Source organism: Haemaphysalis longicornis, unplaced genomic scaffold (genome assembly GCF_048455015.1).
Source record: "Haemaphysalis longicornis isolate Haplotype H1 unplaced genomic scaffold, Haemaphysalis longicornis Haplotype H1 scaffold_11, whole genome shotgun sequence".
Classification (NCBI taxonomy): Eukaryota; Metazoa; Arthropoda; class Arachnida; order Ixodida; family Ixodidae; genus Haemaphysalis; species Haemaphysalis longicornis.
In genome coordinates, this window is record NW_027526214.1 from 29,254,707 (window position 1) to 29,276,989 (window position 22,283).

The 22,283-nt window shown below is 46.8% G+C and overlaps 4 non-coding genes across 4 annotated transcripts; all 4 read left to right on the forward strand.

The window, feature by feature from the left end:
• The first annotated feature begins 3,349 nt into the window (after positions 1-3,349).
• On the forward strand, positions 3,350-3,421 carry Trnar-ucu (transfer RNA arginine (anticodon UCU)). Its single transcript has one exon. It is a non-coding gene; the product is annotated as a tRNA-Arg (tRNA).
• Positions 3,422-17,256: 13,835 nt separating this feature from the next.
• On the forward strand, positions 17,257-17,328 carry Trnar-ucu (transfer RNA arginine (anticodon UCU)). The gene has a single exon. It is a non-coding gene; the product is annotated as a tRNA-Arg (tRNA).
• An 885-nt stretch (positions 17,329-18,213) lies between these two features.
• Positions 18,214-18,285, forward strand: Trnar-ucu (transfer RNA arginine (anticodon UCU)). Its single transcript has one exon. It is a non-coding gene; the product is annotated as a tRNA-Arg (tRNA).
• A 3,285-nt stretch (positions 18,286-21,570) lies between these two features.
• On the forward strand, positions 21,571-21,642 carry Trnar-ucu (transfer RNA arginine (anticodon UCU)). The gene has a single exon. It is a non-coding gene; the product is annotated as a tRNA-Arg (tRNA).
• The last annotated feature ends 641 nt before the right edge of the window (positions 21,643-22,283 follow it).

Here is a 22,283-nt window from a genome sequence, read left to right on the forward strand (position 1 = left end):
TTCTAACAACATATTAGGAAGTTCCAAAAAAAAAGGGGGGAAAAGCTTCAGCATTACCAACACTGACACTAAAACGTACAAATATTCAAGCAACACAAAACAAGAAAAAGTGAAAAGCAAGCAAGAACAGTTTGCACATAATACATAGGGTATATAAATTTGGAATGACATAAAGGACTTAAGCTACAACAGTTTTCAACTCATTAGAGAACAAAGTAAAGGAGCTCTGGAATATATCAAGCCGAACGGAATATTCATTATATGCACATTGTATTCGGCAGATGGACGAGCGTCGGCTATTTAAAGCAACTGGTCTGAAAGCTGGAAATTTTCTGAAAAGTTTATTTGGCAAATTGACATTGATAAGTGTAACCAACTCGTCACACAAAATATTACCATGAAGAAGTTTATAGAGAAAGATAATATCAGCTCGCATTCGTCGACACCGAAGGGAAGGAATGCTTTTCAGAAGAGACATGATGCCGTTTGCGTCGTCTTGCACATGACGGAAGCGGTGCTTAAAGATAGAAAGGAACTTATTTTGAACCCTTTCGATACGGTCACTATTGGACTTGCAAGTTCCATTCCAGACAACAGACCCGTATTCAAGAAGAGGTAAGCAGAGAGCCGAATACAACTTTAAGAAAGGAAGCGGACCTTTAAACTCTCTAGAATACCTGCAAACAGCACCCAGACAACGAAGAGACCGACGGGTAATTTGTGCAATGTGGGAAGAGAAAGTCAGAGAAGTATCAAATAGTACTCCCAAGTCTCGAATTTCAGTCACCCTCGGCAATGCAGTGCTTGCAATTTTATAAGAGTATTGCAGCTGTTGAGTTTTTCTACTATAGGAGACAACTTTAGTTTTTGAAGGGTTCAAGATAAGGTCGTTTTTGGTGCACCAACGATGGAATGACGCTATATCAACCTGAAGAGAATTACAGTCCTGAACACTACGCACTTCTCTAAAGATTTTTATATCATCAGCGTACAACAAAAAAGAAGAATTTTGAATGGCAGAAGCAACATCGTTAATGAAAATGGAAAAAAGAAGGGGACCCAGAACGGAGCCTTGGGGTACACCACTGGTTGCTTTGTACCTAAATGATGTTTGACCGTTAACACTTACATAGCAATATCGCTCCTTGAGATAACAACGTATAAGACCCACCAACGAAGCGTGTACATCTAACAGAGTGAGCTTTGCAAGCAATAACGAGTGGTTGACAACATCAAAGGCTTTGCTCATGTCACAGTAGACCACATCCAGTTGGCTTCTACCAACGATTGCTGGGACAGCCTGCTCCATGAAGCATACAAGGTTCGTGGAAGTTGAACGACCACGCATAAATCCATGTTGATTAGGAATGAGGACATGTTTAAATGAGAAAGACAAGACCGTATGAAGAGATAACTCGAAAATTTTAGAGGCAGAACAAAGCAGCGAGACAGGCCTATAGTTTATAGCATCAGTTTTTAGGCCTGACTTGAAAACAGGGAATACGCGAGAGATTTTCCATGAGCGAGGAAACGTTCCCGACCGGAGACAGTTATTAAATATTGAAGTGAACACAGGAACGAATATATTTGCATATGTTTTTAGGATTGCAGCAGGAATACCATCTGGCCCACAAGAAAGCGAGGGCTTGAGCCGCTTGATACTGGTCCGAATGATGTTCTCGTCCAGTTGTAAACAACCGGAGTTCTCGCCCTGGTGACAAGGGGCGCTGCTGTTGTCACTACCACCGCTAATCCCAAAAAAAGAAGAAAATTGACGAGCAAAGCAGTCGGCCACCTTGACAACCTCATCTCCGTTGGAGTCTAGAAGACGAATAGAATCTTTAGTTGTACTAGATCTAGAATTAATGTATTTCCAGAAGGCTCCAGGTTGGTGAGTTGCTTGAGTTTCTACCGACGCCAGGTACGAAGTATGATCACGTTTGTGCAATATTTTACATAGGGCACGTAGGCGCCGGAATTCCTGAGCAAACTGGTTGGCACCAGAGCGCTTCATCTTTCTGTGCGCACGTTCCTTGAGTTTCAGGGCATCCCGCAATTCAGAAGAAAACCAGTGTGGAAACCTGAACCTCCTCGGTAAATATTGCGGGATGTATTCCTTCATACCCGAAAGCACAATCTCTGTGAAACGGTCGACTTGTTCATTGACATCAGTGTGGTCAATGACGGTCGACCAAGGGGCAGCGGAAAAGTAGCCATACAGCCCAGCATAATCTCCCCTGGCGAAAGCGTAATGAGGTTGCGTGTTGTTGGAATTTACGGAACGGTGGAGCAATGAAGGGAGGCAACAGGAAATAGAAAGAGGAGGATGAAATCTGTCCGGTATTACTAAAGAACAATCAGAGTGCAACACACTAACGCCATCAAAGTTCGAAAAGCACAGGTCCAGAATATTTCCACTGCAATTTTTTATGCGATTACACTGTGCCATAGAAGTGAAAGCCAAAAAATCTAGCAGCCTATTACCCTTCTGTTCAATGTGGTGGTTGTAGTGGGAACAAGTTAGCTGGCTCCACTCCACGCCAGGAGCATTAAAATCTCCAAGCAGGAGGACTTTGCGGTTGCCATGAGTGATAAGCACCTGTTCAATGGAGGAGATTAACTTATTGAACGCCTCAGGAGCTACATCAGGAGGAATGTAAAAAACACCAACTAGAAGTTTTTCAGTTTTAGAGAAATGAATTTCGACCCATAAAGACTCATCGGCGTTATCAATATCGCTACGTAGCACACACGGGAGAGATTTGTCAACGGCGAGAAGGACCCCGCCCCCTTTTTGTTTGCATCCCGTTAAAGCACGATCATTACGATATACATGGTAATTTTGAGGAAAATAATCACTGGATAAGATATCGGGGCACAACCAAGTTTCAGATATAGCTATTAAAGGAAAGCAAGAAGCCAGAACGTTACCAAAAAATTCAGTCGCCTTAGTTCGAAGACCTCGCACATTCTGATAATAATACTAAATAATAATGTAACGTCACTAACATTAAAAAATATTCTAACCATTCCCCTATGCCTTCTTTGGCGTTGTAGACTGCCGGCATTTCTTCCTGTATTTCTAACGAGCCCCTCCTTTACAAACCCTATTATCATGCGAAAGCTTAGCGAGGGCCTCGGTTCTGGCAGCCTTGATGCCAAGGTAGCATAAGAGGGTTTCCCGCCAGTTACCCGCTTATGACAGGCTGTAGACGTTCGCGTCACGCCCCGGGGGTTGAAAAGAAGGTCCCCTTCTCCCCGTGTAGTCTGAGTGGCGCTGGCTACCACCCTCAAGCGTCAGATACAGTTGTATATAAAAATACCCCAGAAAGTGAAGCGGAACACAGTCGCCCAGATAGCCGAATTGGTAAGGCATTCGAGATCTAATCGAAAGGCGTGGGTTCGGTCCCCACTCTGGGCACCTGTTTTTCTTTCTTTCTTTCTCACGTAATTAATAATAATAAATAATAATGTAACGTCACTAATGGTAAAAAAATATTCTAACCATTCCCCTATGCCTTCTTCGGCATTGTAGACTGCCGGCATTTCTTCCTGTATTTCTAACGAGCCCCTCATTTACAAACCCTATTATCATGCGAAAGCTTAGCGAGGGCCTCGGTTCTGGCAGCCTTGATGCCAAGGTAGCATAAGAGGGTTTCCCGCCAGTTACCCGCTTATGACAGGCTGTAGACGTTCGCGTCACGCCCCGGGGGTTGAAAAGAAGGTCCCCTTCTCCCCGTGCAGTCTGAGGGGCGCTGATACCACCCTCAAGCGTCATATACAGTTGTAGTATATAAAAATACCCCAGAAAGTGAAGCGGAACACAGTCGCCCAGATAGCCGAATTGGTAAGGCATTCGAGATCTAATCGAAAGGCGTGGGTTCGGTCCCCACTCTGGGCGCGTGTTTTTCTTTCTTTCTTTCTCACGTAATTAATAATAATAAATAATAATGTAACGTCACTAACGGTAAAAAAATATTCTAACCATTCCCCTATGCCTTTTTTGGCGTTGTAGACTGCCGGCATTTCTTCCTGTATTTCTAACGAGCCCCTCATTTACAAACCCTATTATCATGCGAAAGCTTAGCGAGGGCCTCGGTTCTGGCAGCCTTGATGCCAAGGTAGCATAAGAGGGTTTCCCGCCAGTTACCAGCTTATGACAGGCTGTAGACGTTCGCGTCACGCCCCGGGGGTTGAAAAGAAGGTCCCCTTCTCCCCGTGTAGTCTGAGTGGCGCTGGCTACCACCCTCAAGCGTCAGATACAGTTGTAGTATATAAAAATACCCCAGAAAGTGAAGCCGAACACAGTCGCCCAGATAGCCGAATTGGTAAGGCATTCGAGATCTAATCGAAAGGCGTGGGTTTGGTCCCCACTCAGGGTGCGTGTTTTTCTTTCTTTCTTTCTCACGTAATTAAAAATAATAAATAATAATGTAACGTCACTAACGGTAAAAAAATATTCTAACCATTCCCCTATGCCTTCTTTGGCCTTGTAGACTGCCGGCATTTCTTCCTGTATTTCTAACGAGCCCCTCATTTACAAACCCTATTATCATGCGAAAGCTTAGCGAGGGCCTCGGTTCTGGCAGCCTTGATGCCAAGGTAGCATAAGAGGGTTTCCCGCCAGTTACCCGCTTATGACAGGCTGTAGACGTTCGCGTCACGCCCCGGGGGTTGAAAAGAAGGTCCCCTTCCCCCGTGTAGTCTGAGTGGCGCTGGCTACCACCCTCAAGCGTCAGATACAGTTGTAGTATATAAAAATACCCCAGAAAGTGAAGCGGAACACAGTCGCCCAGATAGCCGAATTGGTCAGGCATTCGAGATCTAATCGAAAGGCGTGGGTTCGGTCCCCACTCTGGGCGCGTGTTTTTCTTTCTTTCTTTCTCACGTAATTAATAATAATAAATAATAATGTAACGTCACTAACGTTAAAAAATATTCTAACCATTCCCCTATGCCTTCTTTGGCGTTGTAGACTGCCGGCATTTCTTTCTGTATTTCTAGCGAGCCCCTCCTTTACAAACCCTATTATCATGCGAAAGCTTAGCGAGGGCCTCGGTTCTGGCAGCCTTGGTGCCAAGGTAGCATAAGAGGGTTTCCCGCCAGTTACCCGCTTATGACAGGCTGTAGACGTTCGCGTCACGCCCCGGGGGTTGAAAAGAAGGTCCCCTTCTCCCCGTGTAGTCTGAGTGGCGCTGGCTAACACCCTCAAGCGTCAGATACAGTTGTAGTATATAAAAATACCCCAGAAAGTGAAGCGGAACACAGTCGCCCAGAAAGCCGAATTGGTAAGGCATTCGAGATCTAATCCAAAGGCGTGGGTTCGGTCCCCACTCCGGGCGCGTGTTTTTCTTTCTTTCTTTCTCACGTAATTAATAATAATAAATAATATTGTAACGTCACTAACGGTAAAAAAATATTCTAACCATTCCCCTATGCCTTTTTTGGCGTTGTAGACGGCCGGCATTTCTTCCTGTATTTCTAACGAGCCCCTCATTTACAAACCCTATTATCATGCGAAAGCTTAGCGAGGGCCTCGGTTCTGGCAGCCTTGATGCCAAGGTAGCATAAGAGGGTTTCCCGCCAGTTACCCGCTTATGACAGGCTGTAGACGTTCGCGTCACGTCCCGGGGGTTGAAAAGAAGTTTCCCTTCTCCCCGTGTAGTCTGAGTGGCGCTGGCTACCACCCTCAAGCGTCAGATACAGTTGTAGTATATAAAAATACCCCAGAAAGTGAAGCGGAACACAGTCGCCCACATAGCCGAATTGGTAAGGCATTCGAGATTTAATCGAAAGGCGTTGGTTCGGTACCCACTCTGGGCGCGTGTTTTTCTTTCTTTCTTTCTCACGTAATTAATAATAATAAATAATATTGTAACGTCACTAACGGTAAAAAAATATTCTATCCATTCCCCTATGCTTCTTTGGCGTTGTAGACTGCCGGCATTTCTTCCTGTATTTCTAACGAGCCCCTCATTTACAAACCCTATTATCATGCGAAAGCTTAGCGAGGGCCTCGGTTCTGGCAGCCTTGATGCCAAGGTAGCATAAGAGGGTTTCCCGCCAGTTACCCGCTTATGACAGGCTGTAGACGTTCGCGTCACGCCCCGGGGGTTGAAAAGAAGGTCCCCTTCTCCCCGTGCAGTCTGAGGGGCGCTGATACCACCCTCAAGCGTCATATACAGTTGTAGTATATAAAAATACCCCAGAAAGTGAAGCGGAACACAGTCGCCCAGATAGCCGAATTGGTAAGGCATTCGAGATCTAATCGAAAGGCGTGGGTTCGGTCCCCACTCTGGGCGCGTGTTTTTCTTTCTTTCTTTCTCACGTAATTAATAATAATAAATAATAATTTAACGTCACTAACGTTAAAAAATATTCTAACCATTCCCCTATGCCTTCTTTGGCGTTGTAGACTGCCGGCATTTCTTCCTGTATTTCTAGCGAGCCCCTCATTTACAAACCCTATTATCATGCGAAAGCTTAGCGAGGGCCTCGGTTCTGGCAGCCTTGATGCCAAGGTTGCATAAGAGGGTTTCCCGCCAGTTACCCGCTTATGACAGGCTGTAGACGTTCGAGTCACGCCCCGGGGGTTGAAAAGAAGGTCCCCTTCTCCCTGTGTAGTCTGAGTGGCGCTGGCTACCACCCTCAAGCGTCAGATACAGTTGTAGTATATAAAAATACCCCAGAAAGTGAAGCGGAACACAGTCGCCCAGATAGCCGAATTGGTAAGGCATTCGAGATCTAATCGAAAGGCGTGGGTTTGGTCCCCACTCTGGGTGCGTGTTTTTCTTTCTTTCTTTCTCACGTAATTCATAATAATAAATAATAATGTAACGTCACTAATGGTAAAAAAAATATTCTAACCATTCCCCTATGCCTTCTTTGGCCTTGTAGACTGCCGACATTTCTTCCTGTATTTCTAACGAGCCCCTCATTTACAAAACCTAATATCATGCGAAAGCTTAGCGAGGGCCTCGGTTCTGGCAGCCTTGATGCCAAGGTAGCACAAGAGGGTTTCCCGCCAGTTACCCGCTTATGACAGGCTGTAGACGTTCGCGTCACGCCCAGGGGGTTGAAAAGAAGGTCCCCTTCTCCCCGTGTTGTCTGAGTGGCGCTGGCTACACCCTCATGCGTCAGATACAGTTGTAGTATATAAAAATATCCCAGAAAGTGAAGCGGAACACAGTCGCCCAGATAGCTGAATTGGTAAGGCATTCGAGATCTAATCGAAAGGCGTGGGTTCGGTCCCCACTCTGGGCGCGTGTTTTTCTTTCTTTCTTTCTCACGTAATTAATAATAATAAATAATAATGTAACGTCACTAACGGTAAAAAAATATTCTAACCATTCCCCTATGCCTTCTTTGGCCTTGTAGACTGCCGACATTTCTTCCTGTATTTCTAACGAGCCCCTCATTTACAAAACCTAATATCATGCGAAAGCTTAGCGAGGGCCTCGGTTCTGGCAGCCTTGATGCCAAGGTAGCACAAGAGGGTTTCCCGCCAGTTACCCGCTTATGACAGGCTGTAGACGTTCGCGTCACGCCCAGGGGGTTGAAAAGAAGGTCCCCTTCTCCCCGTGTTGTCTGAGTGGCGCTGGCTACACCCTCATGCGTCAGATACAGTTGTAGTATATAAAAATATCCCAGAAAGTGAAGCGGAACACAGTCGCCCAGATAGCTGAATTGGTAAGGCATTCGAGATCTAATCGAAAGGCGTGGGTTCGGTCCCCACTCTGGGCGCGTGTTTTTCTTTCTTTCTTTCTCACGTAATTAATAATAATAAATAATAATGTAACGTCACTAACGGTAAAAAAATATTCTAACCATTCCCCTATGCCTTTTTTGGCGTTGTAGACTGCCGGCATTTCTTCCTGTATTTCTAACGAGCCCCTCATTTACAAACCCTATTATCATGCGAAAGCTTAGCGAGGGCCTCGGTTCTGGCAGCCTTGATGCCAAGGTAGCATAAGAGGGTTTCCCGCCAGTTACCAGCTTATGACTGGCTGTAGACGTTCGCGTCACGCCTCGGGGGTTGAAAAGAAGGTCCCCTTCTCCCCGTGTAGTCTGAGTGGCGCTGGCTACCACCCTCAAGCGTCAGATACAGTTGTAGTATATAAAAATACCCCAGAAAGTGAAGCGGAACACAGTCGCCCAGATAGCCGAATTGGTAAGGCATTCGAGATCTAATCGAAAGGCGTGGGTTTGGTCCCCACTCTGGGTGCGTGTTTTTCTTTCTTTCTTTCTCACGTAATTAAAAATATTAAATAATAATGTAACGTCACTAACGGTAAAAAAATATTCTAACCATTCCCCTATGCCTTCTTTGGCCTTGTAGACTGCCGGCATTTCTTCCTGTATTTCTAACGAGCCCCTCATTTACAAACCCTATTATCATGCGAAAGCTTAGCGAGGGCCTCGGTTCTGGCAGCCTTGATGCCAAGGTAGCATAAGAGGGTTTCCCGCCAGTTACCCGCTTATGACAGGCTGTAGACGTTCGCGTCACGCCCCGGGGGTTGAAAAGAAGGTCCCCTTCCCCCGTGTAGTCTGAGTGGCGCTGGCTACCACCCTCAAGCGTCAGATACAGTTGTAGTATATAAAAATACCCCAGAAAGTGAAGCGGAACACAGTCGCCCAGATAGCCGAATTGGTCAGGCATTCGAGATCTAATCGAAAGGCGTGGGTTCGGTCCCCACTCTGGGCGCGTGTTTTTCTTTCTTTCTTTCTCACGTAATTAATAATAATAAATAATAATGTAACGTCACTAACGTTAAAAAATATTCTAACCATTCCCCTATGCCTTCTTTGGCGTTGTAGACTGCCGGCATTTCTTCCTGTATTTCTAGCGAGCCCCTCCTTTACAAACCCTATTATCATGCGAAAGCTTAGCGAGGGCCTCGGTTCTGGCAGCCTTGATGCCAAGGTAGCATAAGAGGGTTTCCCGCCAGTTACCCGCTTATGACAGGCTGTAGACGTTCGCGTCACGCCCCGGGTGTTGAAAAGAAGGTCCCCTTCTCCCCGTGTAGTCTGAGTGGCGCTGGCTAACACCCTCAAGGGTCAGATACAGTTGTAGTATATAAAAATACCCCAGAAAGTGAAGCGGAACACAGTCGCCCAGAAAGCCGAATTGGTAAGGCATTCGAGATCTAATCCAAAGGCGTGGGTTCGGTCCCCACTCCGGGCGCGTGTTTTTCTTTCTTTCTTTCTCACGTAATTAATAATAATAAATAATATTGTAACGTCACTAACGGTAAAAAAATATTCTAACCATTCCCCTATGCCTTCTTTGGCCTTGTAGACTGCCGACATTTCTTCCTGTATTTCTAACGAGCCCCTCATTTACAAAACCTAATATCATGCGAAAGCTTAGCGAGGGCCTCGGTTCTGGCAGCCTTGATGCCAAGGTAGCACAAGAGGGTTTCCCGCCAGTTACCCGCTTATGACAGGCTGTAGACGTTCGCGTCACGCCCAGGGGGTTGAAAAGAAGGTCCCCTTCTCCCCGTGTTGTCTGAGTGGCGCTGGCTACACCCTCATGCGTCAGATACAGTTGTAGTATATAAAAATATCCCAGAAAGTGAAGCGGAACACAGTCGCCCAGATAGCTGAATTGGTAAGGCATTCGAGATCTAATCGAAAGGCGTGGGTTCGGTCCCCACTCTGGGCGCGTGTTTTTCTTTCTTTCTTTCTCACGTAATTAATAATAATAAATAATAATGTAACGTCACTAACGGTAAAAAAATATTCTAACCATTCCCCTATGCCTTTTTTGGCGTTGTAGACTGCCGGCATTTCTTCCTGTATTTCTAACGAGCCCCTCATTTACAAACCCTATTATCATGCGAAAGCTTAGCGAGGGCCTCGGTTCTGGCAGCCTTGATGCCAAGGTAGCATAAGAGGGTTTCCCGCCAGTTACCAGCTTATGACTGGCTGTAGACGTTCGCGTCACGCCTCGGGGGTTGAAAAGAAGGTCCCCTTCTCCCCGTGTAGTCTGAGTGGCGCTGGCTACCACCCTCAAGCGTCAGATACAGTTGTAGTATATAAAAATACCCCAGAAAGTGAAGCGGAACACAGTCGCCCAGATAGCCGAATTGGTAAGGCATTCGAGATCTAATCGAAAGGCGTGGGTTTGGTCCCCACTCTGGGTGCGTGTTTTTCTTTCTTTCTTTCTCACGTAATTAAAAATATTAAATAATAATGTAACGTCACTAACGGTAAAAAAATATTCTAACCATTCCCCTATGCCTTCTTTGGCCTTGTAGACTGCCGGCATTTCTTCCTGTATTTCTAACGAGCCCCTCATTTACAAACCCTATTATCATGCGAAAGCTTAGCGAGGGCCTCGGTTCTGGCAGCCTTGATGCCAAGGTAGCATAAGAGGGTTTCCCGCCAGTTACCCGCTTATGACAGGCTGTAGACGTTCGCGTCACGCCCCGGGGGTTGAAAAGAAGGTCCCCTTCCCCCGTGTAGTCTGAGTGGCGCTGGCTACCACCCTCAAGCGTCAGATACAGTTGTAGTATATAAAAATACCCCAGAAAGTGAAGCGGAACACAGTCGCCCAGATAGCCGAATTGGTCAGGCATTCGAGATCTAATCGAAAGGCGTGGGTTCGGTCCCCACTCTGGGCGCGTGTTTTTCTTTCTTTCTTTCTCACGTAATTAATAATAATAAATAATAATGTAACGTCACTAACGTTAAAAAATATTCTAACCATTCCCCTATGCCTTCTTTGGCGTTGTAGACTGCCGGCATTTCTTCCTGTATTTCTAGCGAGCCCCTCCTTTACAAACCCTATTATCATGCGAAAGCTTAGCGAGGGCCTCGGTTCTGGCAGCCTTGATGCCAAGGTAGCATAAGAGGGTTTCCCGCCAGTTACCCGCTTATGACAGGCTGTAGACGTTCGCGTCACGCCCCGGGTGTTGAAAAGAAGGTCCCCTTCTCCCCGTGTAGTCTGAGTGGCGCTGGCTAACACCCTCAAGGGTCAGATACAGTTGTAGTATATAAAAATACCCCAGAAAGTGAAGCGGAACACAGTCGCCCAGAAAGCCGAATTGGTAAGGCATTCGAGATCTAATCCAAAGGCGTGGGTTCGGTCCCCACTCCGGGCGCGTGTTTTTCTTTCTTTCTTTCTCACGTAATTAATAATAATAAATAATATTGTAACGTCACTAACGGTAAAAAATATTCTAACCATTCCCCTATGCCTTTTTTGGCGTTGTAGACGGCCGGCATTTCTTCCTGTATTTCTAACGAGCCCCTCATTTACAAACCCTATTATCATGCGAAAGCTTAGCGAGGGCCTCGGTTCTGGCAGCCTTGATGCCAAGGTAGCATAAGAGGGTTTCCCGCCAGTTACCCGCTTATGACAGGCTGTAGACGTTCGCGTCACGTCCCGGGGGTTGAAAAGAAGTTCCCCTTCTCCCCGTGTAGTCTGAGTGGCGCTGGCTACCACCCTCAAGCGTCAGATACAGTTGTAGTATATAAAAATACCCCAGAAAGTGAAGCGGAACACAGTCGCCCACATAGCCGAATTGGTAAGGCATTCGAGATTTAATCGAAAGGCGTGGGTTCGGTACCCACTCTGAGCGCGTGTTTTTCTTTCTTTCTTTCTCACGTAATTAATAATAATAAATAATATTGTAACGTCACTAACGGTAAAAAAATATTCTATCCATTCCCCTATGCTTCTTTGGCGTTGTAGACTGCCGGCATTTCTTCCTGTATTTCTAACGAGCCCCTCATTTACAAACCCTATTATCATGCGAAAGCTTAGCGAGGGCCTCGGTTCCGGCAGCCTTGATGCCAAGGTAGCATAAGAGGGTTTCCCGCCAGTTACCCGCTTATGACAGGCTGTAGACGTTCGCGGCACGCCCCGTGGGTTGAAAAGAAGGTCCCCTTCTCCCCGTGTAGTCTGAGGGGCGCTGGCTACCACCCTCAAGCGTCAGATACAGTTGTTGTATATAAAAATTCCCCAGAAAGTGAAGCGGAACACAGTCGCCCAGATAGCCGAATTGGTAAGGCATTCGAGATCTAATCGAAAGGCGTGGGTTCGGTCCCAACACTGGGCGCGTGTTTTTCTTTCTTTCTTTCTCACGCAATTAATAATAATAAATAATAATGTAACGTCACTAACGGTAAAAAAATATTCTAACAATTCCCCTATGCCTTCTTTGGCGTTGTAGACTGCCGGCATTTCTTCCTGTATTTCTAACGAGACCCTCATTTACAAACCCTATTATCATGCGAAAGCTTAGCGAGGGCCTCGGTTCTGGCAGCCTTGATGCCAAGGTAGCATAAGAGGGTTTCCCGCCAGTTACCCGCTTATGACAGGCTGTAGACGTTCGCGTCATGCCCCGGGGGTTGAAAAGAAGGTCCCCTTCTCCCCGTGTAGTCTGAGGGGCGCTGGCTACCACCCTCAAGCGTCAGATACAGTTGTAGTATATAAAAATACCCCAGAAAATGAAGCGGAACACAGTCGCCCAGATAGCCGAATTGGTAAGGCATTCGAGATCTAATCGAAAGGCGTGGGTTCGGTCCCAACTCTTGGCGCGTGTTTTTCTTTCTTTCTCACGTAATTAATAATAATAAATAATAATGTAACGTCACTAACCGTAAAAAAATATTCTAACCATTCCCCTATGCCTTCTTTGGCGTTGTAGACTGCCGGCATTTCTTCCTGTATTTCTAACGAGCCCCTCATTTACAAACCCTATTATCATGCGAAAGCTTAGCGAGGGCCTCGGTTCTGGCAGCCTTGATGCCAAGGTAGCATAAGAGGGTTTCCCGCCAGTTACCCGCTTATGACAGGCTGTAGACGTTCGCGTCACGCCCCGGGGGTTGAAAAGAAGGTCCCCTTCCCCCGTGTAGTCTGAGTGGCGCTGGCTACCACCCTCAAGCGTCAGATACAGTTGTAGTATATAAAAATACCCCAGAAAGTGAAGCGGAACACAGTCGCCCAGATAGCCGAATTGGTCAGGCATTCGAGATCTAATCGAAAGGCGTGGGTTCGGTCCCCACTCTGGGCGCGTGTTTTTCTTTCTTTCTTTCTCACGTAATTAATAATAATAAATAATAATGTAACGTCACTAACGTTAAAAAATATTCTAACCATTCCCCTATGCCTTCTTTGGCGTTGTAGACTGCCGGCATTTCTTCCTGTATTTCTAGCGAGCCCCTCCTTTACAAACCCTATTATCATGCGAAAGCTTAGCGAGGGCCTCGGTTCTGGCAGCCTTGATGCCAAGGTAGCATAAGAGGGTTTCCCGCCAGTTACCCGCTTATGACAGGCTGTAGACGTTCGCGTCACGCCCCGGGGGTTGAAAAGAAGGTCCCCTTCTCCCCGTGTAGTCTGAGTGGCGCTGGCTAACACCCTCAAGGGTCAGATACAGTTGTAGTATATAAAAATACCCCAGAAAGTGAAGCGGAACACAGTCGCCCAGAAAGCCGAATTGGTAAGGCATTCGAGATCTAATCCAAAGGCGTGGGTTCGGTCCCCACTCCGGGCGCGTGTTTTTCTTTCTTTCTTTCTCACGTAATAATTAATAATAAATAATATTGTAACGTCACTAACGGTAAAAAATATTCTAACCATTCCCCTATGCCTTTTTTGGCGTTGTAGACGGCCGGCATTTCTTCCTGTATTTCTAACGAGCCCCTCATTTACAAACCCTATTATCATGCGAAAGCTTAGCGAGGGCCTCGGTTCTGGCAGCCTTGATGCCAAGGTAGCATAAGAGGGTTTCCCGCCAGTTACCCGCTTATGACAGGCTGTAGACGTTCGCGTCACGTCCCGGGGGTTGAAAAGAAGTTCCCCTTCTCCCCGTGTAGTCTGAGTGGCGCTGGCTACCACCCTCAAGCGTCAGATACAGTTGTAGTATATAAAAATACCCCAGAAAGTGAAGCGGAACACAGTCGCCCACATAGCCGAATTGGTAAGGCATTCGAAATTTAATCGAAAGGCGAGGGTTCGGTACCCACTCTGGGCGCGTGTTTTTCTTTCTTTCTTTCTCACGTAATTAATAATAATAAATAATATTGTAACGTCACTAACGGTAAAAAAATATTCTATCCATTCCCCTATGCTTCTTTGGCGTTGTAGACTGCCGGCATTTCTTCCTGTATTTCTAACGAGCCCCTCATTTACAAACCCTATTATCATGCGAAAGCTTAGCGAGGGCCTCGGTTCCGGCAGCCTTGATGCCAAGGTAGCATAAGAGGGTTTCCCGCCAGTTACCCGCTTATGACAGGCTGTAGACGTTCGCGTCATGCCCCGGGGGTTTAAAAGAAGGTCCCCTTCTCCCCGTGTAGTCTGAGGGGCGCTGGCTACCACCCTCAAGCGTCAGATACAGTTGTAGTATATAAAAATACCCCAGAAAATGAAGCGGAACACAGTCGCCCAGATAGCCGAATTGGTAAGGCATTCGAGATCTAATCGAAAGGCGTGGGTTCGGTCCCAACTCTTGGCGCGTGTTTTTCTTTCTTTCTCACGTAATTAATAATAATAAATAATAATGTAACGTCACTAACCGTAAAAAAATATTCTAACCATTCCCCTATGCCTTCTTTGGCGTTGTAGACTGCCGGCATTTCTTCCTGTATTTCTAACGAGCCCCTCATTTACAAACCCTATTATCATGCGAAAGCTTAGCGAGGGCCTCGGTTCTGGCAGCCTTGATGCCAAGGTAGCATAAGAGGGTTTCCCGCCAGTTACCCGCTTATGCCAGGCTGTAGACGTTCGCGTCACACCCCGGGGGTTGAAAAGAAGGTCCCCTTCTCCCCGTGTAGTCTGAGTGGCGCTGGCTACCACCCTCAAGCGTCAGATACAGTTGTAGTATATAAAAATACCCCAGAAAGTGAAGCGGAACACAGTCGCCCAGATAGCCGAATTGGTAAGGCATTCGAGATCTAATCGAAAGGCGTGGGTTTGGTCCCCACTCTGGGTGCGTGTTTTTCTTTCTTTCTTTCTCACGTAATTAAAAATATTAAATAATAATGTAACGTCACTAACGGTAAAAAAATATTCTAACCATTCCCCTATGCCTTCTTTGGCCTTGTAGACTGCCGGCATTTCTTCCTGTATTTCTAACGAGCCCCTCATTTACAAACCCTATTATCATGCGAAAGCTTAGCGAGGGCCTCGGTTCTGGCAGCCTTGATGCCAAGGTAGCATAAGAGGGTTTCCCGCCAGTTACCCGCTTATGACAGGCTGTAGACGTTCGCGTCACGCCCCGGGGGTTGAAAAGAAGGTCCCCTTCCCCCGTGTAGTCTGAGTGGCGCTGGCTACCACCCTCAAGCGTCAGATACAGTTGTAGTATATAAAAATACCCCAGAAAGTGAAGCGGAACACAGTCGCCCAGATAGCCGAATTGGTCAGGCATTCGAGATCTAATCGAAAGGCGTGGGTTCGGTCCCCACTCTGGGCGCGTGTTTTTCTTTCTTTCTCACGTAATTAATAATAATAAATAATAATGTAACGTCACTAACGTTAAAAAATATTCTAACCATTCCCCTATGCCTTCTTTGGCGTTGTAGACTGCCGGCATTTCTTCCTGTATTTCTAGCGAGCCCCTCCTTTACAAACCCTATTATCATGCGAAAGCTTAGCGAGGGCCTCGGTTCTGGCAGCCTTGATGCCAAGGTAGCATAAGAGGGTTTCCCGCCAGTTACCCGCTTATGACAGGCTGTAGACGTTCGCGTCACGCCCCGGGGGTTGAAAAGAAGGTCCCCTTCTCCCCGTGTAGTCTGAGTGGCGCTGGCTAACACCCTCAAGGGTCAGATACAGTTGTAGTATATAAAAATACCCCAGAAAGTGAAGCGGAACACAGTCGCCCAGAAAGCCGAATTGGTAAGGCATTCGAGATCTAATCCAAAGGCGTGGGTTCGGTCCCCACTCCGGGCGCGTGTTTTTCTTTCTTTCTCACGTAATTAATAATAATAAATAATATTGTAACGTCACTAACGGTAAAAAATATTCTAACCATTCCCCTATGCCTTTTTTGGCGTTGTAGACGGCCGGCATTTCTTCCTGTATTTCTAACGAGCCCCTCATTTACAAACCCTATTATCATGCGAAAGCTTAGCGAGGGCCTCGGTTCTGGCAGCCTTGATGCCAAGGTAGCATAAGAGGGTTTCCCGCCAGTTACCCGCTTATGACAGGCTGTAGACGTTCGCGTCACGTCCCGGGGGTTGAAAAGAAGTTCCCCTTCTCCCCGTGTAGTCTGAGTGGCGCTGGCTACCACCCTCAAGCGTCAGATACAGTTGTTGTATATAAAAATTCCCCAGAAAGTGAAGCGGAACACAGTCGCCCAGATAGCCGAATTGGTAAGGCATTCGAGATCTAATCGAAAGGCGTGGGTTCGGTCCCAACACTGGGCGCGTGTTTTTCTTTCTTTCTTTCTCACGCAATTAATAATAATAAATAATAATGTAACGTCACTAACGGTAAAAAAATATTCTAACAATTCCCCTATGCCTTCTTTGGCGTTGTAGACTGCCGGCATTTCTTCCTGTATTTCTAACGAGACCCTCATTTACAAACCCTATTATCATGCGAAAGCTTAGCGAGGGCCTCGGTTCTGGCAGCCTTGATGCCAAGGTAGCATAAGAGGGTTTCCCGCCAGTTACCCGCTTATGACAGGCTGTAGACGTTCGCGTCATGCCCCGGGGGTTGAAAAGAAGGTCCCCTTCTCCCCGTGTAGTCTGAGGGGCGCTGGCTACCACCCTCAAGCGTCAGATACAGTTGTAGTATATAAAAATACCCCAGAAAATGAAGCGGAACACAGTCGCCCAGATAGCCGAATTGGTAAGGCATTCGAGATCTAATCGAAAGGCGTGGGTTCGGTCCCAACTCTTGGCGCGTGTTTTTCTTTCTTTCTCACGTAATTAATAATAATAAATAATAATGTAACGTCACTAACCGTAAAAAAATATTCTAACCATTCCCCTATGCCTTCTTTGGCGTTGTAGACTGCCGGCATTTCTTCCTGTATTTCTAACGAGCCCCTCATTTACAAACCCTATTATCATGCGAAAGCTTAGCGAGGGCCTCGGTTCTGGCAGCCTTGATGCCAAGGTAGCATAAGAGGGTTTCCCGCCAGTTACCCGCTTATGCCAGGCTGTAGACGTTCGCGTCACACCCCGTGGGTTGAAAAGCAGGTCCCCTTATCCCCGTGTAGTCTGAGTGGCGCTGGCTACCACCATCAAGCGTCAGATACAGTTGTAGTATATAAAAATACCCCAGAAAGTGAAGCGAACACAGTCGCCCAGATAGCCGAATTGGTAAGGCATTCGAGATCTAATCGAAAGGCGTGGGTTCGGTCCCCACTCTGGGCACCTGTTTTTCTTTCTTTCTTTCTCACGTAATTAATAATAATAAATAATAATGTAACGTCACTAACGGTAAAAAAATATTCTAACCATTCCCCTATGCCTTCTTCGGCGTTGTAGACTGCCGGCATTTCTTCCTGTATTTCTAACGAGCCCCTCATTTACAAACCCTATTATCATGCGAAAGCTTAGCGAGGGCCTCGGTTCTGGCAGCCTTGATGCCAAGGTAGCATAAGAGGGTTTCCCGCCAGTTACCCGCTTATGACAGGCTGTAGACGTTCGCGTCACGCCACGGGGGTTGAAAAGAAGGTCCCCTTCTTCCCGTGTAGTCTGAGGGGCGCTTGCTACCACCCTCAAGCGTCAGATACAGTTCTAGTAAATAAAATACCCCAGAAAGTGAAGCGGCACACACTCGCCCAGATAGCCGAATTGGTAAGGCATTCGAGATCTAATCGAAAGGCGTGGGTTCGGTCCCCACTCTGGGCGCGTGTTTTTCTTTCTTTCTTTCTCACGTAATAATAATAATAAATAATAATGTAACGTCACTAACATTAAAAAATATTCTAACCATTCCCCTATGCCTTCTTTGGCGTTGTAGACTGCCGGCATTTCTTCCTGTATTTCTAACGAGCCCCTCCTTTACAAACCCTATTATCATGCGAAAGCTTAGCGAGGGCCTCGGTTCTGGCAGCCTTGATGCCAAGGTAGCATAAGAGGGTTTCCCGCCAGTTACCCGCTTATGACAGGCTGTAGACGTTCGCGTCACGCCCCGGGTGGTTGAAAAGAAGGTCCCCTTCTCCCCGTGTAGTCTGAGTGGCGCTGGCTACCACCCTCAAGCGTCAGATACAGTTGTATATAAAAATACCCCAGAAAGTGAAGCGGAACACAGTCGCCCAGATAGCCGAATTGGTAAGGCATTCGAGATCTAATCGAAAGGCGTGGGTTCGGTTCCCACTCTGGGCACCTGTTTTTCTTTCTTTCTTTCTCACGTAATTAATAATAATAAATAATAATGTAACGTCACTAACGGTAAAAAAATATTCTAACCATTCCCCTATGCCTTCTTCGGCATTGTAGACTGCCGGCATTTCTTCCTGTATTTCTAACGAGCCCCTCATTTACAAACCCTATTATCATGCGAAAGCTTAGCGAGGGCCTCGGTTCTGGCAGCCTTGATGCCAAGGTAGCATAAGAGGGTTTCCCGCCAGTTACCCAATTATGACAGGCTGTAGACGTTCGCGTCACGCCCCGGGGGTTGAAAAGAAGGTCCCCTTCTCCCCGTGCAGTCTGAGGGGCGCTGACACCACCCTCAAGCGTCATATACAGTTGTAGTATATAAAAATACCCCAGAAAGTGAAGCGGAACACAGTCGCCCAGATAGCCGAATTGGTAAGGCATTCGAGATCTAATCGAAAGGCGTGGGTTCGGTCCCCACTCTGGGCGCGTGTTTTTCTTTCTTTCTTTCTCACGTAATTAATAATAATAAATAATAATGTAACGTCACTAACGTTAAAAAATATTCTAACCATTCCCCTATGCCTTCTTTGGCGTTGTAGACTGCCGGCATTTCTTCCTGTATTTCTAGCGAGCCCCTCATTTACAAACCCTATTATCATGCGAAAGCTTAGCGAGGGCCTCGGTTCTGGCAGCCTTGATGCCAAGGTTGCATAAAAGGTTTCCCGCCAGTTACCCGCTTATGACAGGCTGTAGACGTTCGAGTCACGCCCCGGGGGTTGAAAAGAAGGTCCCCTTCTCCCTGTGTAGTCTGAGTGTCGCTGGCTACCACCCTCAAGCGTCAGATACAGTTGTAGTATATAAAAATACCCCAGAAAGTGAAGCGGAACACAGTCGCCCAGATAGCCGAATTGGTAAGGCATTCGAGATCTAATCGAAAGGCGTGGGTTTGGTCCCCACTCTGGGTGCGTGTTTTTCTTTCTTTCTTTCTCACGTAATTCATAATAATAAATAATAATGTAACGTCACTAACGGTAAAAAAATATTCTAACCATTCCCCTATGCCTTCTTTGGCCTTGTAGACTGCCGACATTTCTTCCTGTATTTCTAACGAGCCCCTCATTTACAAAACCTAATATCATGCGAAAGTTTAGCGAGGGCCTCGGTTCTGGCAGCCTTGATGCCAAGGTAGCACAAGAGGGTTTCCCGCCAGTTACCCGCTTATGACAGGCTGTAGACATTCGCGTCACGCCCAGGGGGTTGAAAAGAAGGTCCCCTTCTGCCCGTGTTGTCTGAGTGGCGCTGGCTACACCCTCATGCGTCAGATACAGTTGTAGTATATAAAAATACCCCAGAAAGTGAAGCGGAACACAGTCGCCCAGATAGCTGAATTGGTAAGGCATTCGAGATCTAATCGAAAGGCGTGGGTTCGGTCCCCACTCTGGGCGCGTGTTTTTCTTTCTTTCTTTCTCACGTAATTAATAATAATAAATAATAATGTAACGTCACTAACGGTAAAAAAATATTCTAACCATTCCCCTATGCCTTTTTTGGCGTTGTAGACTGCCGGCATTTCTTCCTGTATTTCTAACGAGCCCCTCATTTACAAACCCTATTATCATGCGAAAGCTTAGCGAGGGCCTCGGTTCTGGCAGCCTTGATGCCAAGGTAGCATAAGAGGGTTTCCCGCCAGTTACCAGCTTATGACAGGCTGTAGACGTTCGCGTCACGCCCCGGGGGTTGAAAAGAAGGTCCCCTTCTCCCCGTGTAGTCTGAGTGGCGCTGGCTACCACCCTCAAGCGTCAGATACAGTTGTAGTATATAAAAATACCCCAGAAAGTGAAGCGGAACACAGTCGCCCAGATAGCCGAATTGGTAAGGCATTCGAGATCTAATCGAAAGGCGTGGGTTTGGTCCCCACTCTGGGTGCGTGTTTTTCTTTCTTTCTTTCTCACGTAATTAAAAATAATAAATAATAATGTAACGTCACTAACGGTAAAAAAATATTCTAACCATTCCCCTATGCCTTCTTTGGCCTTGTAGACTGCCGGCATTTCTTCCTGTATTTCTAACAAGCCCCTCATTTACAAACCCTATTATCATGCGAAAGCTTAGCGAGGGCCTCGGTTCTGGCAGCCTTGATGCCAAGGTAGCATAAGAGGGTTTCCCGCCAGTTACCCGCTTATGACAGGCTGTAGACGTTCGCGTCACGCCCCGGGGGTTGAAAAGAAGGTCCCCTTCCCCCGTGTAGTCTGAGTGGCGCTGGCTACCACCCTCAAGCGTCAGATACATTTGTAGTATATAAAAATACCCCAGAAAGTGAAGGGGAACACAGTCGCCCAGATAGCCGAATTGGTCAGGCATTCGAGATCTCATCGAAAGGCGTGGGTTCGGTCCCCACTCCGGGCGCGTGTTTTTCTTTCTTTCTTTCTCACGTAATTAATAATAATAAATATTAATGTAACGTCACTAACGGTAAAAAAATATTCTAACCATTCCCCTATGCTTTTTTTGGCGTTGTAGACGGCCGGCATTTCTTCCTGTATTTCTAACGAGCCCCTCATTTACAAACCCTATAATCATGCGAAAGCTTAGCGAGGGCCTCGGTTCTGGCAGCCTTGATGCCAAGGTAGCATAAGAGGGTTTCCCGCCAGTTACCCGCTTATGACAGGCTGTAGACGTTCGCGTCACGCCCTGGGGGTTGAAAAGAAGGTCCCCTTCTCCCCGTGTAGTCTGAGGGGCGCTTGCTACCACCCTCAAGCGTCAGATACAGTTCTAGTAAATAAAAATACCCCAGAAAGTGAAGCGGCACACACTCGCCCAGATAGCCGAATTGGTAAGGCATTCGAGATCTAATCGAAAGGCGTGGGTTCGGTCCCCACTCTGGGCGCGTGTTTTTCTTTCTTTCTTTCTCACGTAATAATAATAATAAATAATAATGTAACGTCACTAACATTAAAAAATATTCTAACCATGCCCCTATGCCTTCTTTGGCGTTGTAGACTGCCGGCATTTCTTCCTGTATTTCTAACGAGCCCCTCCTTTACAAACCCTATTATCATGCGAAAGCTTAGCGAGGGCCTCGGTTCTGGCAGCCTTGATGCCAAGGTAGCATAGGAGGGTTTCCCGCCAGTTACCCGCTTATGACAGGCTGTAGACGTTCGCGTCACGCCCCGGGGGTTGAAAAGAAGGTCCCCTTCTCCCCGTGTAGTCTGAGTGGCGCTGGCTACCACCCTCAAGCGTCAGATACAGTTGTATATAAAAATACCCCAGAAAGTGAAGCGGAACACAGTCGCCCAGATAGCCGAATTGGTAAGGCATTCGAGATCTAATCGAAAGGCGTGGGTTCGGTCCCCACTCTGGGCACCTGTTTTTCTTTCTTTCTTTCTCACGTAATTAATAATAATAAATAATAATGTAACGTCACTAACGGTAAAAAATATTCTAACCATTCCCCTATGCCTTCTTCAGCGTTGTAGACTGCCGGCATTTCTTCCTGTATTTCTAACGAGCCCCTCATTTACAAACCCTATTATCATGCGAAAGCTTAGCGAGGGCCTTGGTTCTGGCAGCCTTGATGCCAAGGTAGCATAAGAGGGTTTCCCGCCAGTTACCCGCTTATGACAGGCTGTAGACGTTCGCGTCACGCCCCGGGGGTTGAAAAGAAGGTCCCCTTCTCCCCGTGCAGTCTGAGGGGCGCTGGCTACCACCCTCAAGCGTCATATACAGTTTTAGTATATAAAAATACCCCAGAAAGTGAAGCGGAACACAGTCGCCCAGATAGCCGAATTGGTAAGGCATTCGAGATCTAATCGAAAGGCGTGGGTTCGGTCCCCACTCTGGGCGCGTGTTTTTCTTTCTTTCTTTCTCACGTAATTAATAATAATAAATAATAATGTAACGTCACTAACGTTAAAAAATATTCTAACCATTCCCCTATGCCTTCTTTGGCGTTGTAGACTGCCGGCATTTCTTCCTGGATTTCTAGCGAGCCCCTCATTTACAAA